Source organism: Canis lupus, chromosome 16 (genome assembly GCF_003254725.2).
Source record: "Canis lupus dingo isolate Sandy chromosome 16, ASM325472v2, whole genome shotgun sequence".
In the NCBI taxonomy this organism is placed as follows: domain Eukaryota; kingdom Metazoa; phylum Chordata; class Mammalia; order Carnivora; family Canidae; genus Canis; species Canis lupus.
In genome coordinates this window covers 25,820,752-25,840,603 of record NC_064258.1, presented here as the reverse complement: position 1 = coordinate 25,840,603, position 19,852 = coordinate 25,820,752, and the positions used below count along the sequence as shown (strand labels likewise).

At 38.8% G+C, this 19,852-nt stretch overlaps 1 protein-coding gene across 6 annotated transcripts in view; it reads right to left on the bottom strand.

Annotated features, from left to right (window-relative positions):
- The window catches only part of ZMAT4 (zinc finger matrin-type 4), a 356,108-nt gene that overhangs the window by 47,386 nt on the left and 288,870 nt on the right, over window positions 1-19,852 (bottom strand). The window lies entirely within an intron of this gene.

Here is a 19,852-nt window from a genome sequence, read left to right as displayed (position 1 = left end):
GTGTCTCCCACCTCACTCTTCTTGGATTTCTCACTCTGGAAGAATTTAGCTGCCATCTCATGAGGAGAAAGCCCCATGGTGAGGAACACAGGCCTCTTGCCAATAGCCACGTGAGTATGCCATCTTGAAAGCATACTTTTCAGCTTCAATCATGCCTGTGGATGACTGCAGCCCCAGGCTATGTCTTGGTATTTTTCCTGATTCACAGAATCAATGAGATAGCAAATATTTGTCATTTAAGCTACTTGGCTTTGGGGAAATTTCTTACACAATAGTAGGTATTTAATACAGAGGAAACCTGAACATTCTGCTGTTTTGGAGTTATAAGTAATAGGTGGTACACTGTGCTTCAAGGTAGCTGCTAAATCTCTTGTGTCATCACAGAAAAACAGGGCCTGAAAATGCTAAAAAGTTCTAAAGCCATGGTGGACTTTCATCCTAAGGTAAGAATGTCTATCAGGTAGTTTTAAGGACCAAAATAATGGCACCTTACATTCATACAGCATTTAATGCCTGGTGTCATTTGATCCACACAATAATCCCATTGGGAAAGTAGGAAAATTATTATTCCGCATTTTGTAGATGACTTAAAGTGAACTGCTTAAAGTTTCATAGAACAGAAGTGATATGGATGGCATGAGAATTCAGGACCCCTGAATTTCAATCTAACATAATTTCTTCTATATTACACTCTTGGCATGAATCCATTCCTACGCCAATGACTGCAGTAGTTAATACAGGAAAGAAAAGAAAGAAATACGTACCGATTATTCATTCTATGCCAAGAAGTACACCAGGTATTTCACATACTTTATTTCATTTAATCATTATATCCAATGGCACAGCTCTTGTTAACAACAGTTTTCAGATGAGGACACTTGAAAATGGGGGAAATTAACAAGAGCATAGCCAATGGTCATTTCTGCCCTTCGAGGGTGTAGGTATTACAGGTGTCACATATATCAAAGCCACTACTGTTCCATCTTAGTATTTCTGTCCCTAAATTCCTCATAGTTACAACCTGACATGATAAAAGGCGGGATCATCCCTAAGTAATTTTGTCACTTCAAGGTGTTTATATTTGGGTAAAAGGCAAGGAGAGAGCATACTTCAGCGATGACTGCAACCAGACCACCAACTTTTGCTTCTGCCTTGCACAATTACAAACCCACCACTGTCTTTTAAAACAAATGGAAATTCACTAAACAAACTAATCTAGATTTTGGAACTACATCAGTGAGAACACTAGACATAAATTTCTGCCTTCACAGAGCTCACTTGAAAGTATGAAACAATCGTAAATACACCACAATCTTCGGGAAAGGTCACTCTGCCTCATGCCACTCCCTCATCTACCTCAGGGGAGTTATCAATAGCATTTGCCAGGGGAAAAAAACAGCATTTGCCAATCTTTTTATTGGTTCTTCATCAACCACTTCTCAAATACTTCTTAGTCACCATCTCCGATATCCCCTGCAGCCTTCAAGATCAACAGTGACAACAATAGCAGAGTTAACATGAGAGTTTGCCTTGGCAGAGCACCATGGCTTTATGGTAACCTTATTGGATTCTCATAATGCCAGGAGATGTGCATGGTGTCCCCATTCTACAGATTAAGAAACCGAGTTCCAGAGAGGTTAAGATATTTTATAGACATCATATAATTAGTGAGTTATTTGACAACTAGTACCTGTCAGAGCCTGTGTTCTCTACTAGAAGGTATACAGCCTCTCCTCCAGATGGTCGGTCCTTCCTCACTGATAAGATTGAACTCATGCAGCTGAAATTCCCCCTGCCTCCTTCTCTCCAATGAATAACGTACCTATGATCCCTCTGTTCTTCCTCCAGTCTTAGAGTGCGTGTTCTTCTACCGGAGAGCAGAATCTTATCTTTCAAGCCTTGAGCTCTCTGCTCCTATCTTCTCTAGGTTCTCTTACATTCTATGCAAAGTTAAGTCATCCGGTGAATATTCCCTCCTCTTCCCTTCCTCATCTCTCACTCACCCTTCAACATGCCAGTCTATCTTCTCTCCTGACTGCTCCACATGCTACCTTCACTAAGGTTTTCGAAACAGTGCACTTCCAGACTTACGCAGATAGCACTTGGCCTGTATCTTACTGGATTTCTCTCCTGTTTTGACTGCCCATTATTCCTTCCTTCTTTAAAATCTGTCCAGTGTTGAGATGCTAGCCACATGATTCCCCTACTTTTATAACTATTCCTTTTTAAAAAAATTTTTTCAACTATTTCTTTTTGATCTCCTTCATATAATTTCTTTCACCCACACTTAAATTTTGCCATTTTCCAAGGTTTCATCCTTGCTTGCCTCTCTTTTATTCCATATCCTCTTTTTATTCAATAGCACCTTTGCTCATCGTTTGAACAAGCACCTCTATAAGGATTCATAAATTTCTATTTTCACTCCTAACTGATTTTGTAACTCCCTCCCATCTAAACTCTTATATCTGATTTTTATTGGAAAATCTTTCTATAATGCTGCACAGACATCTCAAACTTAACATGAATAAAAGTGAACTCATGATTTTCCTCTCTCTCTCAACTCCGCGTTTCCTCCTTTATTCAACTGATGCCACCAGTCCATGCAGCTTGAGTCTGAAGTCCAGATCATTGTACAGAGCCCACCTCACACATCATTCACTCACTGCATAGTGCGATTCATGTCTTAGATGACTCCCTTAGCCCTTCTTCCACCCAGGGCTGCAACTACCTTCCCAGTTCAGAAGCTCAGCACCTATTGTTGTCTCTGTTTCTAGGCTTTTACAATCTGCTGCCAGAGTGATATTTTTAAAGTCCTTCAACGTGACTCCATTACCTATAGGATAAGTATTGTCTGTCTCTCTCCTCCTCATTCTCTTTAATGACACAGAGGACCACGTATTGTAGCTCCTATCTCCTGCTAATGTCTCAGGCTTATTTCTCTCTCTCTCTTCACTGCAGACTCTTTTCTAAAGGTATAAATCAGCCTTTTCTAATGGTAGTGTCACACCTTAGACCAACATCCTTAGCTTTCTGTACATCAACTTATTAAAAACTCACGTCAAACTCCACCTCTTCCAGGGAAGTCTGCTAACACACTGAGCCAGTTGCCCCTCTTGTGCTTCCATAATACTCCCTGCCTTCCGTGACATGGCATTTCCAATTTTAAATTAAAATGATCTGCCTCTGACTGTCTTTAATACTAGAATACAGTTCAGGCTTCCTGTGTGTTGGTCTCTTCTAGGCACTAGAGATATAGCAGGGAACAAGATACAGAAAATCCTCGCTCCTCTGCAACTTTTGTTCTATTTGTGAAAGTGTTAAGTGGATAGATGGCTGGATGAATATATATATATATATATATATATATATAGAGAGAGAGAGAGAGAGAGAGGTGATAGATGATAGATGAGGGGAAGAGAGAAAGAAAGAAAGAAGAAAAGAAAAGAAAAGAAAAGAAAAGAAAAAGAAAAGAAAAGAAAAGAAAAGAAAAGAAAAGAAAAGAAAAGAAAAGAATGGAATGAATGCTAGGTACAGAGTTAAAATAGAGTGATGTGACCGAGAACACCTAGGAGACATTTACGCTTACAGTTGGTTGACAAGAAGGAGCAGTCATGTGGTGGTTTGTAGAAAACACATCAGGAAGAGGTTCCAGCTAGTGTAGGAAACATAAAGTTAAGACAGACAAAAGTTTGCTGTTTGAGAGTCAGAATGAAGGCTGGTCAGCATTCCCAGAGCACAGTGGGCAAGGGGAGGTCGATCTGACCTAGCACAGATTGGTGGATAGAGATCAGATCACACTGGGCTGTGTGAGCCAGCAGGAGGATTGGATTCTCTTCTGAGTTCAATGGGAAAGAAACCTTCAGTGGATTTGCAGTGGAGAAGAATAAAATCTGATTGCATCTGTAAAAGGCCACTTTTGCTGCTGTGTGAGGAATGGTATATAGAAAGGCAAATGTGCCTACAGTGTGAGTTAGGAGGCTGATGCAGGGAGTCCAAAAAAGATGGAGACTGGAGGCTTGGATAAGGATGCCAACAGCAGAGATGGAGGAATGAGAAATGCAGAGGTAGCATCACAGGACTGGCTGATAGATTGGACATGGAAATGAGGGGAAGGAAAGGCATCAAGGTTAGCTTGCAGACTTTCACTTTGGGTAACTGGATAAATGGTAGCACTGTTTAGAGATGTGGGGAGCCTAGGGAAGAAGGAGGTACAAGGAAGGAAATCAAGTGTTCTCTTTTTAATCATGTTAAGTTTGAGATGCCCGACTATAGAATCTGGAGTTTGAAGGAAAGGTGAGGGCTGGATTTGATGGTATGTATCAAGTGGATTAGATCTCTTCTGGAAAGTATGCTAATAGAAAACAATACAGCACCAAGGAAGGATCCCCTAAGCTCCTCTGTGACCAACATTTGTACCCTACCTGTTCACAAAGTGATGAAACTATTTTCTTTAGAATAATCTTTCATAATCCTGTCAAACTTCGCACTAAAGTGTTGAAAGTAAAATAGACAATTTCACAAAGGGAAATTGGATATTTTATGGTAACTTGTTGTCCTGAACAAATTATATAAATAATAATACTTGCAACCACAGATGGTCCATTTCCCATGAAAACTCTGCAATAAATCCTTGAGCCGTAGCACTAGCAGAATTTTTGTTTTGCTCATCAATGAGAAAACAAATCATTGTATCTCTCCCTTCAAATTAATCTCAGTATGCAGATAAAACCAAGTATTCTCCAGGTGATACTTTAGTTTTTTAGTATTCTGGGTATAATTCATTCCCAGGTGGATATCAATTATCTGACACATATGATCTAGAATATTTTCATTAAAGACATATGGTTCAGTTAACAAAGAAATGGTCTTTCCTTTATACATTTCATGTGTACCTAAAGCAAAGAGATTCAGAATGGCACTCATTAATAAAACAAGTTTATCTTCCTGAGAAAACTGGAAACCTTTGAAGTCACTCTATTTTTGGTTTTTTAAATTTTTTTTCAAAGAGGGACAAAACGACTCGGCCTTGATATTTTGGCCTCTCATTTGGCATTTGACCGTTCTGCCATATATTGTTATTCAGCACTTTATTAGTGTGCTGTGGTAGTTCCGTATCTTGCCTACAAAACATATATGCTACAAGGCATGGCCAGGCTGAATGACATTTCCTAGGATTCCCTTCCCTGACCATGTCTTGCTTTGTCTTTTTATACTCGGAAGGTCAGTGCTCCCATAGCTCATACACATGTCAGATTCTTCTGCAAAACATTCTCCACTGAGGTTGAAGGTGGTGAGCATTAACATGTTTCTGTCCACCCTCACAGGTTCCAGCTCATGCTTGGGAATTCAAGCTTGTCCTTGCTTTCCCCCACTTTATACCCATTCCCTTTCCAACATCCTCTCTTGCAAATGTCAGGCTCCAACATCAGATGTAAAGGCTACAGTTTTAGAGGGTGCTTAACTAACTTCCACAATTGTCTAGGGTCAAGTCTCTATGTGTGTGTGTGTGTGTGTGTGTGTGTGTGTGTGTGAGGGAATGTGTGTATGAGTGTTTGCCTGTGTGTTACTGTGTCTGTGAGAGTGTGTGTGAGACTATGTCTGTGTAAGTGTGTCTATGTGTATGTCTGTGTAACAGCATATATGTCTTTGTGCATCTGTGTGTGTGTATGTCTGTGTGTCTGTGTCTCTGAGAGTGTGAGACTCTGTGTGAGAATGTGAATGTGTGTAAGTATGCACCCTAGTATGAGTATGACTGTGTGTGAGTCTGTGTGTAGTGTGGGTGAGTGTGTATCTGAATGTGAGTGTGTGTGTAACTGTGTGTCTGAAAGAACGTGTCTGTGTGATAGTGGGAGTCTGTGTGAGTGTGTCTATGTGTGAGAGTGTAAATCTAGGTGTTTCTGTGTGAGTGTGTCTATGTGTAAGTGTATGAGAGTGTGAGTCTGTCTGGGTATGAGTATGTGTTAGAATGTGTGAGTGTTGTGAGACTATGTCTCTCTGTGAGAGTGTGAATATGTATAAGTATGTATCTCAATGTGAGTATATCTGTGAAAGTGTGAGTCTATGTGTGTGTGAAAGAGCATGTCTGTGTGACAGTGTGAGTGTGTGTGAGAGCATGTCTATATGTCTGTGTGTGAGCATGTATGTGTGGGAGTGTATGTGTGTGTGTGTGTGTGTGTGTGTGTGCATGTGCGTATATGTGTATATGGCAGAGGAGTGTGAATGGAGCAGGAGGCACCAAGAGAAGTGGTTTTGCTTCTCTGACTGAATCCTGGCTGATAGATGTTCATGGTGCTGCTCTTTCTCTCTGCCCCTTTTTCTACTCTGGAGGCTACACCCGCTCTCCAGGCTGTACTTTTCACCATCCAGCACACTCCAAATCTCCATTTTAGCCCTGGCTTGTATGTGAGCACCAAACTTGCCTCTAACTACCTATAACACATTCTCACTTGGATAAAGTACCATTACTCCAAAAGCACTTGTGTCTAAAACTTAACTCACTAAGGTGCTTCCAATCTCTATTGGAATTGCTTCCATGCCCAGACAAAGGCAGGCACCTGTGACTCTCCTCTATTGTCCTGTCAACATGGTTATCAGAGGGTTCCTCAGAGCTCCAGAGATCAGGAGGGCCCAGGGGAAAAGTTCAGTGGGTTTGCTTTAGACCCTATATGTCCACTTCTAATAGAGTTCTGTTTTTATGAAATTCCACATACTATTTGTTTTAAAAAAGGGTTCTTCTATTTAATTTGAGTTCTCATGCATGCCACGTAGCTATGCATCCTCCTCTGCCTTTCTCGCTGGGTCCATCTCTGGGATGGCAAGGCCCTTTCCCTCACTCAGTGAGAACACTGGTAAGGAACTAGCCGACTTTGTTCTTACCACAGCCATTGTGGTCATTATGGTATCAAACTTCAGCAAGATTCCTCAGAAAAAATCAACCACTACCTCCTCAGTGACAAACTCTGGATTTTTTTAGTCCTCTTCCTACTTGACTCTGGGATTTAGTGACTCTGATCTGCACCCTCATTCTCAACAGGTTTTTCTGCCTTGGGTTCTGAAGCACTAATCTGTCCTGCTCTCCTACTTAGAAAATAAATATTAAATGTGTCATTATGAGAAAAGGTACTGACTTCTCTTCCTCTGTCACCCTGTGTGTACGTGTGTGCATGAGTGCACAAGCATGCATAGATTTGTGTTTATCCTTGTTCTTCTCTATACACAATCCCTGAATGATCTCATCTATTCCCATTTCATCTACTTCAGTAATCTGCTATGAGTTGATGACTCCCCAATATGTATCTCCAGCCATTATTTATTTTCAGAACTCCAGACCCATAAAGCAAAATAGCTACTGGCATCTCCACCTAGTTGCTCCTAATCACAGCCCACCCCAACCTGTTCCCCAGCTCATCTCACCTAAACTCATTTTCCTCGTTATTCAGGTCTGCACTCATTGCTCCCTTCTCTCAATTCTTTGAGTAATATTATGTAGAATCGCTATCATATATTAGCATTGTAATGCTCTTTTATTATGTTTGTTTGTTAATTAGTTTTCTCAGTTAAACCCTACGTTTCTTGAGGGCAGGGATCACACTACTGACTTTTTTTTTATTGTGATATCAATATCGTAGCTAGACATCGAGTAAATACACAGAATGGAATTGAATTGAAAATGTTTAAGTATTGCATATAGCTTTAGAAAAGGAGGACATGCCAGGAAGTCATAACTATATCTGCTATCTAAATCCAAAAGTAACTTGATACAATTCATTTTCTTTGAACACTAGTATAGTAGGAGAAATAGTTTTAAAGTAAAAAAAAGAAATTAAGAAGAAAAGAGGGGGATCCCTGGGTGGCGCAGCGGTTTGGCGCCTGCCTTTGGCCCAGGGCGCGATCCTGGAGACCCGGGATCGAATCCCACGTCGGGCTCCCGGTGCATGGAGCCTGCTTCTCCCTCTGCCTATGTCTCTGCCTCTCTCTCTCTCTCTGTGTGTGACTATCATAAATAAATAAAAATTAAAAAAAAAAAAAAGAAGAAAAGAAAAAAAGAAAGAAAAGAAAAGGAAAGGAAAGGAAAGGAAAGGAAAGGAAAGGAAAGGAAAGGAAAGGAAAGGAAATATTCTAAACTAGATTTTAAAATTTGACTTAGAACAATGTTTAAAAAAATTTTTTTGGTCAGCACAATTCTGCATGACTTGATAATGTATTTCTTTTTAAAAAAAAAAAGATTTTATTTATTTATTCATGAGACACAGAGAGAGGCAGAGACATATAGGCAGAGGGAGAAGTAGGCTCCCTGTGGAGAACCCGAGGCAGGACTCGATCCTAGGATCCCGGGATGATGACCTGAGCCAAAGGCAGATGCTCAACACCTGAGCCACCCAGGTGCCCCAGTGATGTATTCTCTCCACTGCCAACTTTTTGATTGAACCCATGGATGATAAGCACATGATTTATTAGACTACAGTGGTTCTGTTCCTTTGTCTCTGAAAACCAGTCAGAGACTAGGGTAGTGGGGAGGAGGCTCAGAAGCAGACATGGGGCAGCTTAGACTCTTCCAGCCCCTACTTTTGCTCCCCATAGTCAGACCAACCAACAGCATAGGCCATTGGCCTTACATCCAGTAGCTGAGAGAGGAGAAATCTTCCCCACTCTCATCCCAGGCTCCCCTGGACTCTGGGCGGCCACATATCTGCTATCTACCCATCTCTCCCTGACTGAAAACAATAAAGGAACTACTTATTCCATCTTTCAAAAGCATACAAACAGGTGAGTCATGAGGTCAGGTACATTTATGATTGTTCCAGAATCTTTGCTTTATGAGCACTAAGCTAGAGAAACCAAAGAAATCATAATGGACAAAATTGTGATAGTAAGGGAATCTGGAAATATTTTTGTGTAGAAAACATATTTAACTCATTAAATGCTATATTTCTCTCTTGTCTTTCTCTAAGTCCAGAGTATAGGGAAGCAAGTATTATCTCTTCCAGCTTGCCTGGCCCTGGGCCCAGACAGGCCAAGTTTGCTCTTGCCAGCCCCAGTTCTCCCTTCTGCATTCTCTACCCAACTCAATGATACCCTCTGTATTTCTATCTCAGGCCCCTCCCATCTAAACTTCTTGCAGGTAAGATTCTGATATTTGTCATTTCCACATCCCACATCCCATTGTGCAATTATCCCCAGGACTTCTATGGGAAAGTAGACAATATTTTTTTTCCCCCTGTGGCAAAAAAAAAAAATAGTTTGGCAATTAGCTAGCAGGTGTGTATGGGGGAAGGGTATCACTCTGAGAGAAGAAAACAACTCCCTGAAATCACATCATAAGGCAGGTCCAGTGTTACGGCCTGTCACATCCTCTCCTGAGAATGAAGAAATTATTCACAATTAGCAGAGAATATTGTGGAATGATATTCATGATATTCACTGACTTTAGTCATTCAAATCCTGGGCTGGTCTCAACTCTAATTAAACAGTTGAGAAAAAGAATACTAATTGTTGAGCATCCACTATGGGCCCAGGATGAGATATTTTAATCAAAAAATCCAGGCATAATCCTACTTCTAGGTTAAAAGAAAAATTACCGACATGAATAGTAAAAAAAAAAAAAAAAAAAACCTGCTTTCGAACAATAAAGCACTTCTTGTTATAAAAATCTGACTTGGTCTTACTCTTTTATCTGTGCATTATCTTATAGGAGCTAATCATTTGCTATCATTTCCTAGAACTGTACACGAGAGAAAGTGTTATGAGCATGAAGGCAGAAAGAATAATTAGAGTGGTTTCTAACAGAAGTTGGACAGATAAATGTCTCTAATCATCATTCTTTGATCACAAATGTCATTTATTCTTAACATAATTTTCATTCTTGGTTTCTTCTCTCGCTTATTAATAGCATTGAAATATCCTATTAGGCGTTACAAGATTTAAACTACTATAAATAAGTAATGAGCACTCTTCAAAAAGAAAGAGAGAGAGAGAATCCAGAAAATGTGAAGTTTTAAAATGAAGAAAGTAGTTTTTTGTGGTAAGGCCTTTGAAGTCCATACAACAAAGCAACAAGCATTTCTTGGTGTGTTATCCTGTCTGTACCTGACATCCCTGATGGCTCCTGAGCCTGACTTCTTTCTGTTCTTCATAACTCAGGGTTCAGGCTAGCTTGGGCACTAAAAGCTGCATTTCTGGTGATGACATTGCAGGCACAGTGGTCCATGTTGTGCCCGATCCCCAAGCTCCACTTCACTGCCAGCCACTCACAGAGTTCTCTGACCTTCATCACAGAGAAGAGGCACCAGTGTCCTCTCCAGCAATTACAGTGGACCTAAGGACTGAGGGATCTTTCTGGAATCACAAAGTTTTAAGGTTCAGATTTTTAAAAGATTATATAAATTATATGAACACTTTAAAGAGAGGAAATGTGGGATCCCTGGGTGGCGCTGCAGTTTAGCGCCTGCCTTTGGCCCAGGGCGCGATCCTGGAGACCCGGGATCGAATCCCACGTCGGGCTCCCGGTGCATGGAGCCTGCTTCTCCCTCTGCCTGTGTCTCTGCCTCTCTCTCTCTCTCTGACTATCATAAAAAAAAAAAAAAAAAAAATTTAAAGAGAGGAAATGTAACATTAATTTGTTGTTCTCTACTAGGTGATTTAGAACCTATTACACAGTGAGTTACTTATTTATTAAGCTAATGACCCAATCAGTGAATGTTCATGACATGTCATCTTACTGAAAATCCTCAGACCATGAGTGGACCAAGTTCCATCCACAGAAATGAACTCTTTAGATTCACTATAGAAATGAGAAATATAGAACTTGCATGTTCCAGAAGGCTGATTCATTAGTTAGCTGCTACTGGGTTTCTTGAGAGTTAAACTTGAAATGAAAAGTGCCTCTCCAATGTATACATACATTGAAAACATCGATAGATCTTTTCCTTGCACTGATGTTTTTCTGATATACTGGTATGAGAGTGCCTGACCTCTTTCCTTCACTTTTAAAAGGGGAATAGTCTGCATGGCCTCTTGATATTGGCCCAGGTCATGATCTCAGGATGCTGAAATTGAGCCCTGTGTTGGCTCCATGTCTAGCATAGAGCCTGCTTGAGATTCCCTCTCTTCTCCTCTGCATCCCCACCCCCCCCCCATTCCCATACTCTCTCTCTCTTAATCAGTCAATCAATCAATAAAAGAGGAATAGATGTTGGCCACTAAATTTCCTGGCTATAGTGACCATCTCAGCGTACATTTTATCTGGTCTTTCTTTGCCGTGGGAGGCACATTTTCACTTTCAAGCCTCTTACATAATATAAAATAACACAATTATGACATCTGGCTCTAAGACTAAGAAATTGAAACCTATATAGTTGATTCCAACTTTCCAGGCATGGAGGCTGCTGAAAAATCTGAAGGTTTCCCCTACTCAGTTGCCACGAGTAAGAATTATGCTGACCTAAAGCTGGATTTAAAATGAGCAACTTTAGAATATCCAGCTAAACCCTTCTACCACAGAAACCTAAAGTGTCCTTTTCTGATATAGATACTATAAGGACATAGATTCTAATTTAGTAAGTTGTCTGACCATGAAAATCTTACCCATTAGTAAGTTTATCTTACTTAGCACTAAAAAGATGTTAGGAAATGAAATCTATTATTTCAACACTATCTATTGTCAGGGAAATAAAATTAAAGGTCTAAAACTCATCTTCTTCAAGGTTATTATAAGATCTTTTTGTTAGAACAGAAATAAGTTCGGTGGTGATGGTTTTGGAAATCAAAAAGAGTAAAGTGCACATGTTATCCTGTTAGGTGTCTTTAGAAGAAAGGGCACTTGAATAAGGAAAAGAAAAGACATAGATCTCTGGAGAGTATAATAGCACCAGAGGCTGTGGGTAGAGCTTTGAACTACTTGTGTCCTGTGCTTGAAGTATCACCAACATTTCCGAAAGCTAACTTTATAGATTTTGATTTGTATTTGACTACTCAGCATGAAATGGACTGAGATTTTTCTGTAACCCTAAAAGCTATAGAAAAACACATATTTTCTATTTGCTGTTAAGGACTATTAAGAATGACAGATTTATATGACTATAATGATGGTTATGTAAATTTATATTCTGACTGAAGTCCAGATTCTGGCTGTATCTTGCCATTCTTAACACAACATAGAATGGTCTAGATAATATTAACTCAAAAAAAAAAAAAGCACAAAAGTCTTCAAAATGTTTATCATTAAGTTATAACTTAAATAATAGCAGCCTATGCTTAAAGAGATGTCACCCTCATACACAGAGATCATTTGTTTCTTGAGAAAATCCTACCAATTCTGGAAGACCAGGCATTGATCAAACACTGTGACTCAAACTTGGATTTAATCAGCTAATGTTGACATTAGCAAGAATCTAGTATGAGCTGTAACATGTGGATGTCAGAGTAGAAAGGATACATATACTTTTAGACTGGTAAAATAAAAAATACAAATGGGAAAGAAAAATAGACTCATATACTCAAAATAGTAAAGAAACTCTATCCAGGGAGTCACAGAGAATGTTAGGACAGTGATTTTAGGAAATTCAGTCAGGAGGATTGTTCGATTTATTTTATTTATTTTCAAGATTTATAATCTTTGGAGCAAAAAGTGATAATTACAGATGTTTGACAAAATGCAACTGGTAATCAAAGTGCTGGGTAAAGGAGAAAACCTGAGTAGGAGCTGCAGTGTAAAGACCACATGTAAAGGGGAATATTCAGAAAATGCTCTTTCTGGTGTTGGGAGATTGTATATAAAGCTTGAAACTGTTGTATAAAATGAGGACTTGGAGCAGGTAGAAAGCATAACAGCACAAGAAACTCAAAATGAGGACATTCTTTGAAGCCCTCACTCAGATCACTGTTTATATCCAGCTGTCTGCTTAAGGTCGGTTTGAGTTCTAAACACTGAACACGTTTGTACTGGTGTATGAGTCCAGAAGCGGGCAAGAAATGAGTCTGTTATCAAGAATTCTGAAACAATCTTGCATAAACAGTACTTGGAACCGAAGTACTAAATGTTACCTCAGCATTCACCTACCCATTCTTTGAAGTGCATTTCGAATGCAATTTCATTAATATGAAATGCAATTAACACTTAAGAAAAAAAAACCATCATGCCAAGTACATATCTATACACTTCAGTATATTTTGCTATTGCTGTTTTTGTTGTTCTTAAAACTCAATTCTCACTACAGTCAGTTTGTTTTTTAATAAACATCTGCTGTATTTTCCTAATGTGGAAACTAAGTACAGAGAGGCCTTTGAGTAACATGCTCAAAGTCACACAGTTAGCAGACGGTGGAGCAAGGATTGAACCCAGATGGTCTCATTCCCAAACCACTTCATGGCACTCACTTCCCAATCACCTTTCCTAATGGTCCCCTACCAGATGCAATGACTTCTTCCTCTGAATTTCACAACATTTTCTTACGCTTATCATATCTTGCGTAGTTCTTAACTATAATTACTTGACTACTTGTTGCATTCTCTCAACTAGATTATAAACTTGTTGAGACGTATAATTATCTCTGCCTCTCCTTCAGTTGTCCCCAAGGCCTATTTAATGCCCCACACAGAGTAAAGTGTTCAATAGATTTTGGTCATGGAATTGAATTAAGTGGGGTGAGGGGCTGATCTGTCTAATTACTCACCACTACCCCATCCATACTATGGAAATCACAGCCAAGTGGACCTGCTCAATCCTCTCTCTCACCCTGAAGAGAGGTGATAGAGAGCTAAACAAGGTAATACAACCAAGAGCAAGTTTCCATTTTCATCTCATTTTCTCTCCCTACTTCCCCAACAAAATCGACTTACATAAAGTGAGATCTTTAATTTATTTAATCTGATTCCCTGGCATTTCATGTTCTAGGATAACCTTTAAGAGATTAGACAAATGCTAGCAAAACTCAATATTCTACTGAAGTCTGGCTGGAGTAAAAGTCAATGGCAGCTAAAGATAGCTTACAAATGGACATACTCTCATTTCTAATAAACTCTGGTGAAATGTGAGAGAGTGGTTATAGTACCTTCCAGAAGACCCAGAAGGAGTACAGGACTAGAAGCCTGAACTGCTCAGGTGAGGGGCCAAAGTCTACCTTAGAACCTTCCTGACTTTCTCTTACCTATTACTGCACCTAAGGAGCTACCAGCATTATGCTCTGTATTCACAGCTTGGAATAAAGTTAAAAATAAACTTCTGGGGCACCGTAGGCTCAGATCATGATTTCAGAATCTTGGAATCAAGCTCTGTCATCGTCAGGCTCCTTTGCTCAGTAGGAAGCCTGCTTCTCCCTCTCCCCCTGCCTGCTGCTCCCCTGCTTGTGCTCTCTGTCAAATAAATGCATTTAAAAAAATTAAAATAAGTTTGTTTCTCTGTCTTCTTGTACAACCAACTCCAACTCCTTTTGCCCAAAGTCATAAACATTTGAAAAGCCTCTTTGCCTTTTGCTTAAGGCCAGGCCTCCAGGACTAACTCTGCAAGGATTGGTCAGCTTCTGGGCCACCCACCAGTAGAGAAGTAAACACAAAAGCAGAATAATTTTACAGTCAATCTTCTGCCAGCTGAAACCTATTAAAAAGTTAAAGAAGTTAAACCTCAAAATCATAAAATTAGAGAATGTTAGAAATGACAGTCTTTGATGACCCCATATTCCAGCCTCCTTCTGTTTCCTTGAAGACACTGAAGTTCACTGAGGGGACGTGATTTGTTCAAAACCACACAGAGAAAGAAAGAACTGCTGCCACATGAAACCATGTGAATTAATTTCGAAAACATTATGTTGAATTGAGTGAAAGAAGTCAGACAGAAAAGAATGCATACTTTATTATTCCTTTAAGTTCCAGTATAGGACAAACTAAGCTATGGGGAAAGAAATCAATGTTTGCCTGGGGGTGGGGGGTTGGGGGGTTGGGTATGAGCCCAGCTGGGGCCCAAGAGAACTTTTGGTAGTTTTGAAAATGTTCTGTACTTTGACTGGGCTGCTAGTGACACAGTGGACCCAAGTGTCAAAACTCATCTCACTGTACCACTAAAATCTATTCATCTTGTTGTGTGTAAATTGAGTCTCAACAGACTGATTTTAAAATATATATTTTTTTGTTATTAAAAGCTGCACAGGGTGTGAGAGGTGGTGCTGACATGGGGACTCAAGCGATGTGCCTCCCAGGCCAGGCCTGTTGGGCTCCACCACCCTTCTTTCAATTCTTTTTCTTCCTGATTCAGATGGTCTCTTCAGTACCAAATCTTAGTGACTGGTTCTGGATGACTCACTGAAGCAGCATAAAAAGAACATGAGAGGTATCCAATGGGGTCCACAGTTAAATCCAAGAGATTAAACCATAGGCTCACAACTACTCTAGAGACAGCCATGACTTATGCAAATTTCAAACAAGATGAAATAATCATTATCAGTCCCCCCAAAAGGAGGAGGCTAGTAAATGAGTGAGCTAAAGAATATTAGGTGCCATTGGTAATTCTAGATGTAATATGAAAGAATGAAAGTGCTCCCCATTTAGTTCTTCTCAAACCTGCAAGGGCCTCATCTAGTCACACACTGTAATTATAATGTATCCCTCGTTATGGCATGTGTAGCAAAAGTATGCAAGTGAGACTTGGAAAAAATAGACTTGTCAGGATTGCCTGTGCATTAGTGCTATATATAGATGTATAGCTTTTCTCTGGCTTTTCTGGAATTCTTCCCTCCATAGGCTGTGGTCTCTTCCTTTTGAGAAGGTGAACTCTGTTTCATCAGAGGCCATCCTCAAAGAAGAAAGGGCTTTTGACACCGGTGGACTTGAATGTTCTGCCTATGAAAACCAGGGCTAACTAGAGAACTCTCCCTGACCCCCAGGCCTGCTACATCTTCATCCCTCATGCCTGCAGCAGGCACCTTATATACAGTGCTTAGGATTCCCCTTGGCTGCAAAAGCTTGGTGATAATCCGTAAGCCCCATTTCCTAGAAGAGCCATTTTGCACAGCCAGAATCATAACGTGAGACAAGCAGAGCAGTTGGCTTGGGTTCCAGATTTTGCCCTTGTATCCATGCCTTTCTTTCCTAGCAACTTACAAATGATTATCTGCTAAAGGGAAATAACTTGATGTCCTTTGGGAAAGGCACCTCTGTTTTAAAATCAGTCTTTTGTCCTGCTTATCCCAGATGTTAGTGGTAATACATATATTCCATGCTTTCAGAAAAGAAAACATTCTTATGAAAAAATATAATACCAAAGCCTCAACCCTTTTGATTATTGAAATCCGTGGTTAGGGGCACCTGGGTGGCTGCCGGTTAAGTGTCTGCCTTTGACACGGGTCATGTTCTCAGGATCTGATTTTTCCTCTCCCTCTACCCAGCCCCCCATCTGCTCATGCTTGCTCTCTCCCTCTCTCTCTCAAATAAATAAATAAAATCTTAAAAAAAAAAAAAAAAGGAATTCTTTGTTAGTGCCAGTAAACCACATTGAAAATTCCACAAAAAAATATCTAGATCTTGAATCTTTGAAGACATCCATGCATTGATTTGTTGCTCATTTATTTGCTTGCTTCCTACATTTCTTGGGGTTTTAAACTACTTTTATTTATTAAAAGTACAGACAGTTCCTGATGGCCGGCATATTTGTAAAAATATTTATTATTGTACACTCCTCAGATTACTAACTGCTATCCTAAATGCAGAAACTGATTTCCAAGGTATTTAAAACAAATATATTCCAGCTCTGAAAATTAGTCTAAATATTCATTCAATCACTGAAGAAATAAGTAAGTATGATGGGCAAATGAATAATATGAAGGCTTTGTCTAGAGCACTCATAATAGCTGGGAAAAACTGCAGAAAAAGAAATGGATATCACATTTAAAACTTCTTCTCAGAGGAGAAGCACATTTAGAAATTACTACTAACTTTTGGTCAGTCTGACTTACTCTTTTCAACACTTGTGTCTCATTTCCACCCAACTGAAGTATCAAAGTAAGTAATGACAATTTTTATACCCATTATTTCTAGGTAATATAATGTCCTGAGGCTTGAAGTGTTCCCTAAACTGAAATTTAAGTACATTATGGGAGAATTGTTCATTAGTCTATGATATGTACTCATGTGTCTTTAAATTTCATTTTAATCATTTGTACTAATTGACAGACTATATCCCCTGGAAACCCTGAAAAATCTACTAATAGGCAATTGCTTCATATGTCAGTGTGATCATTTGCATTTCTAAACCTTTAATCTCATTAGATACTTAATATTTCTCTTGTTATTTAACAGTAGAGCAAAATTTGAGTGCCATTTTGCTGTTTATGACATTTGCCAAAAAAGGAAAAAGCTTCTTTAATGCTAGTAAAAAGCAATATGATGATAATGGTATTATGTAAGTATTATTATATCAGTAATAGCACTGATGGGCAATAACCTGACTTCTGCTCTTGGGTCTGCCAATCAATTATTTTTGGGGCTTTGGACAAGTCACTTCTGTGAATCTCAATTTTCTAACCTTTAAAAAGGAGATGTGAGCATCTGATCAATTACAGGGATGCTGTGCATCTTATATACATTAACACTTTCAAAGAAGTTTAATTTGTTGCTATACTCCAGTTGTACAGAAGTTCCCTTCTAGTTAACAATGGTAGCCCCCTCCCCATATCCACCATCACCACCATCATCATCGTCATCATTATTGGCATAGACGTAGGAAGAAGGTGCCCAATAAAACATGACTGAGGGATACTTCTGGAACAAGGTAAATAGGTTTCACAATGTATACAATTCCTAAGGCTTCCCTAAAAAAAGTACAACAAATTGGGTGGCTTAAAACAAAGAAGTCTTATTTAGATTCTAGAGGACAGACGTCTGAAATCAAGGTATCAGCAGCTCCTTCCAAAAGCTCTAGAAGAGAATCCTTCCAGCTCCTGGTGTTCCTTGACTTGTAGAAATAATCCTAGTCTCTGCCTCTGTCTTCCCATGAGCCTGCTTCTTCATGTGTCCCAATATCCCTTTCCTTCCTCTCATAAAGACACCATGCACTGGATTTAGGGCACACCCTAAATCCAGAATGATTTCATCTTGGGATTCTTAACTGTTTACATCTGCAAAGACCCTATTTACAAAAAAGTTCACATTCTGAGCTTTTGGACATAATTTTGTGGACATAATTTTGGAGGAACATTGCTAGTTCCAAAGAATGGTAAAGGCTGACTAGGGACCTGTATTAAGAAAAAATGGTAAGGCTGAATTCAGGATTAGTAGGAAAAAATCTCATAATCATGAGCAAGATACAGGAAAGTGAGCACACACTCGTTATGTGCTTGTCATCACTAAACACTTATCTACAAGGGAATTGAGACCTAAAGAAGATTTGTCACTGCCCCTGGTCACTCAGTGGCAAAGTTGCACTAGAAATAAAATCCTCTGACTCAAAATTCTTTCCACTGCACAATTTAATAATCTCTCATCTCAACACCTCTTTAGAAGTTATTATTAAAAATATAAATATAAGACCTTGAAAATTACTGACACCTTAATACTTATGTTGATTTAATTGGTCAGATTAGAGTCGTTAAGAACCATCTGGCTGACTTCCAGTTCCAGCTCTAATAGAGGAATTGGTATTGTACTAACCTTCCACTTGAGAAAAAAACAAAAGCTGGATAAAATTTAAAGGGAAACTTTGAAAGTTTTGAAGAGTTGGGGGTACCAAAGTAAGGAAAGTATTACTAGTAATGAAAGACATTTCATGAGGACAAAGTATGGTTCAAAGGGCCAATTCAATAGGAATATTTTTTTAAAATTCTTAAATTTGTAAGCATCTAATAATGTACCTTTAAGTATATAAAGAAAAGAAATATAATTAAAAGGGCACATAGGCAAATTCATACTTATAGTCAAAAGTTTTTCAAATACCTCTGTTTCTCATGAATATAATAAAGCAGACAAAAAATCAGTAAGGACGTAGAAGATTGTACAAGATTTAAAAACTTGACTTAATTGATATATAGAACCATTTACCTAATTACTGAAAAAGGCACATTCTTTTCAAAGAAACATTGAGTTTTACCAAAATTGAACATTTGCTTGGGGCATAGAGCAAGTCTACACAAATTTCAGGAGATTGAAATCATTTAGAGTATGTCCTCTGACCACTGTGGAATTCAGGTACAAATTAATCCCCCAAAGCATAAATAGAAAAAGCCCCCACATATTAGGTTGTAAGCAAAGCACTTTTAAACAATCATGAGTAAAAAAAGAGATCAGTAGAAATCAGAAAATAAATTGAAATAAATAATAATAATAATAATTCTACATATTAAAACCTCTAGGATATAAAAAATAACTTGTGGAGAGTAGCTAAAACTATCTGTTGAGGAACATTGAGAGCTTTGAGTGCGTATATGAGAAAAAAAAGGAAACAATGATAAATGAAGCTAGGAGGAAATTAAAATTAAATCCACAGAGAGTAGAAAGAAAATTTTTTAAGTGGCAGAAAAGAACTGTATCCAGAGAAAATCAACAAACCTTAACATTCATTGAAAAGACCAATAAGGACTGATAAACTTCTAACAAAGATAAACAAAAAATTTTTAAAAAAGAGGAGACAAATAAACCATATTAGGAATGAAAACATCCTAAAGACAATTATACATAAAATCAGGGTATATCGTGAACAACTTTATACCAATACATGTAAGAGTGTAGATAAAATGCAAATTCACTGAAAAATAGCTAATTTAAAACTGATTACAAGAATAAATAGAAGATATGAATAATGTTCCATTAAAGAAATTAAATTTTGGGGAATCCCTGGGTGGCTCAGTGGGTTAGCCCTGATCATGCCTCCCTT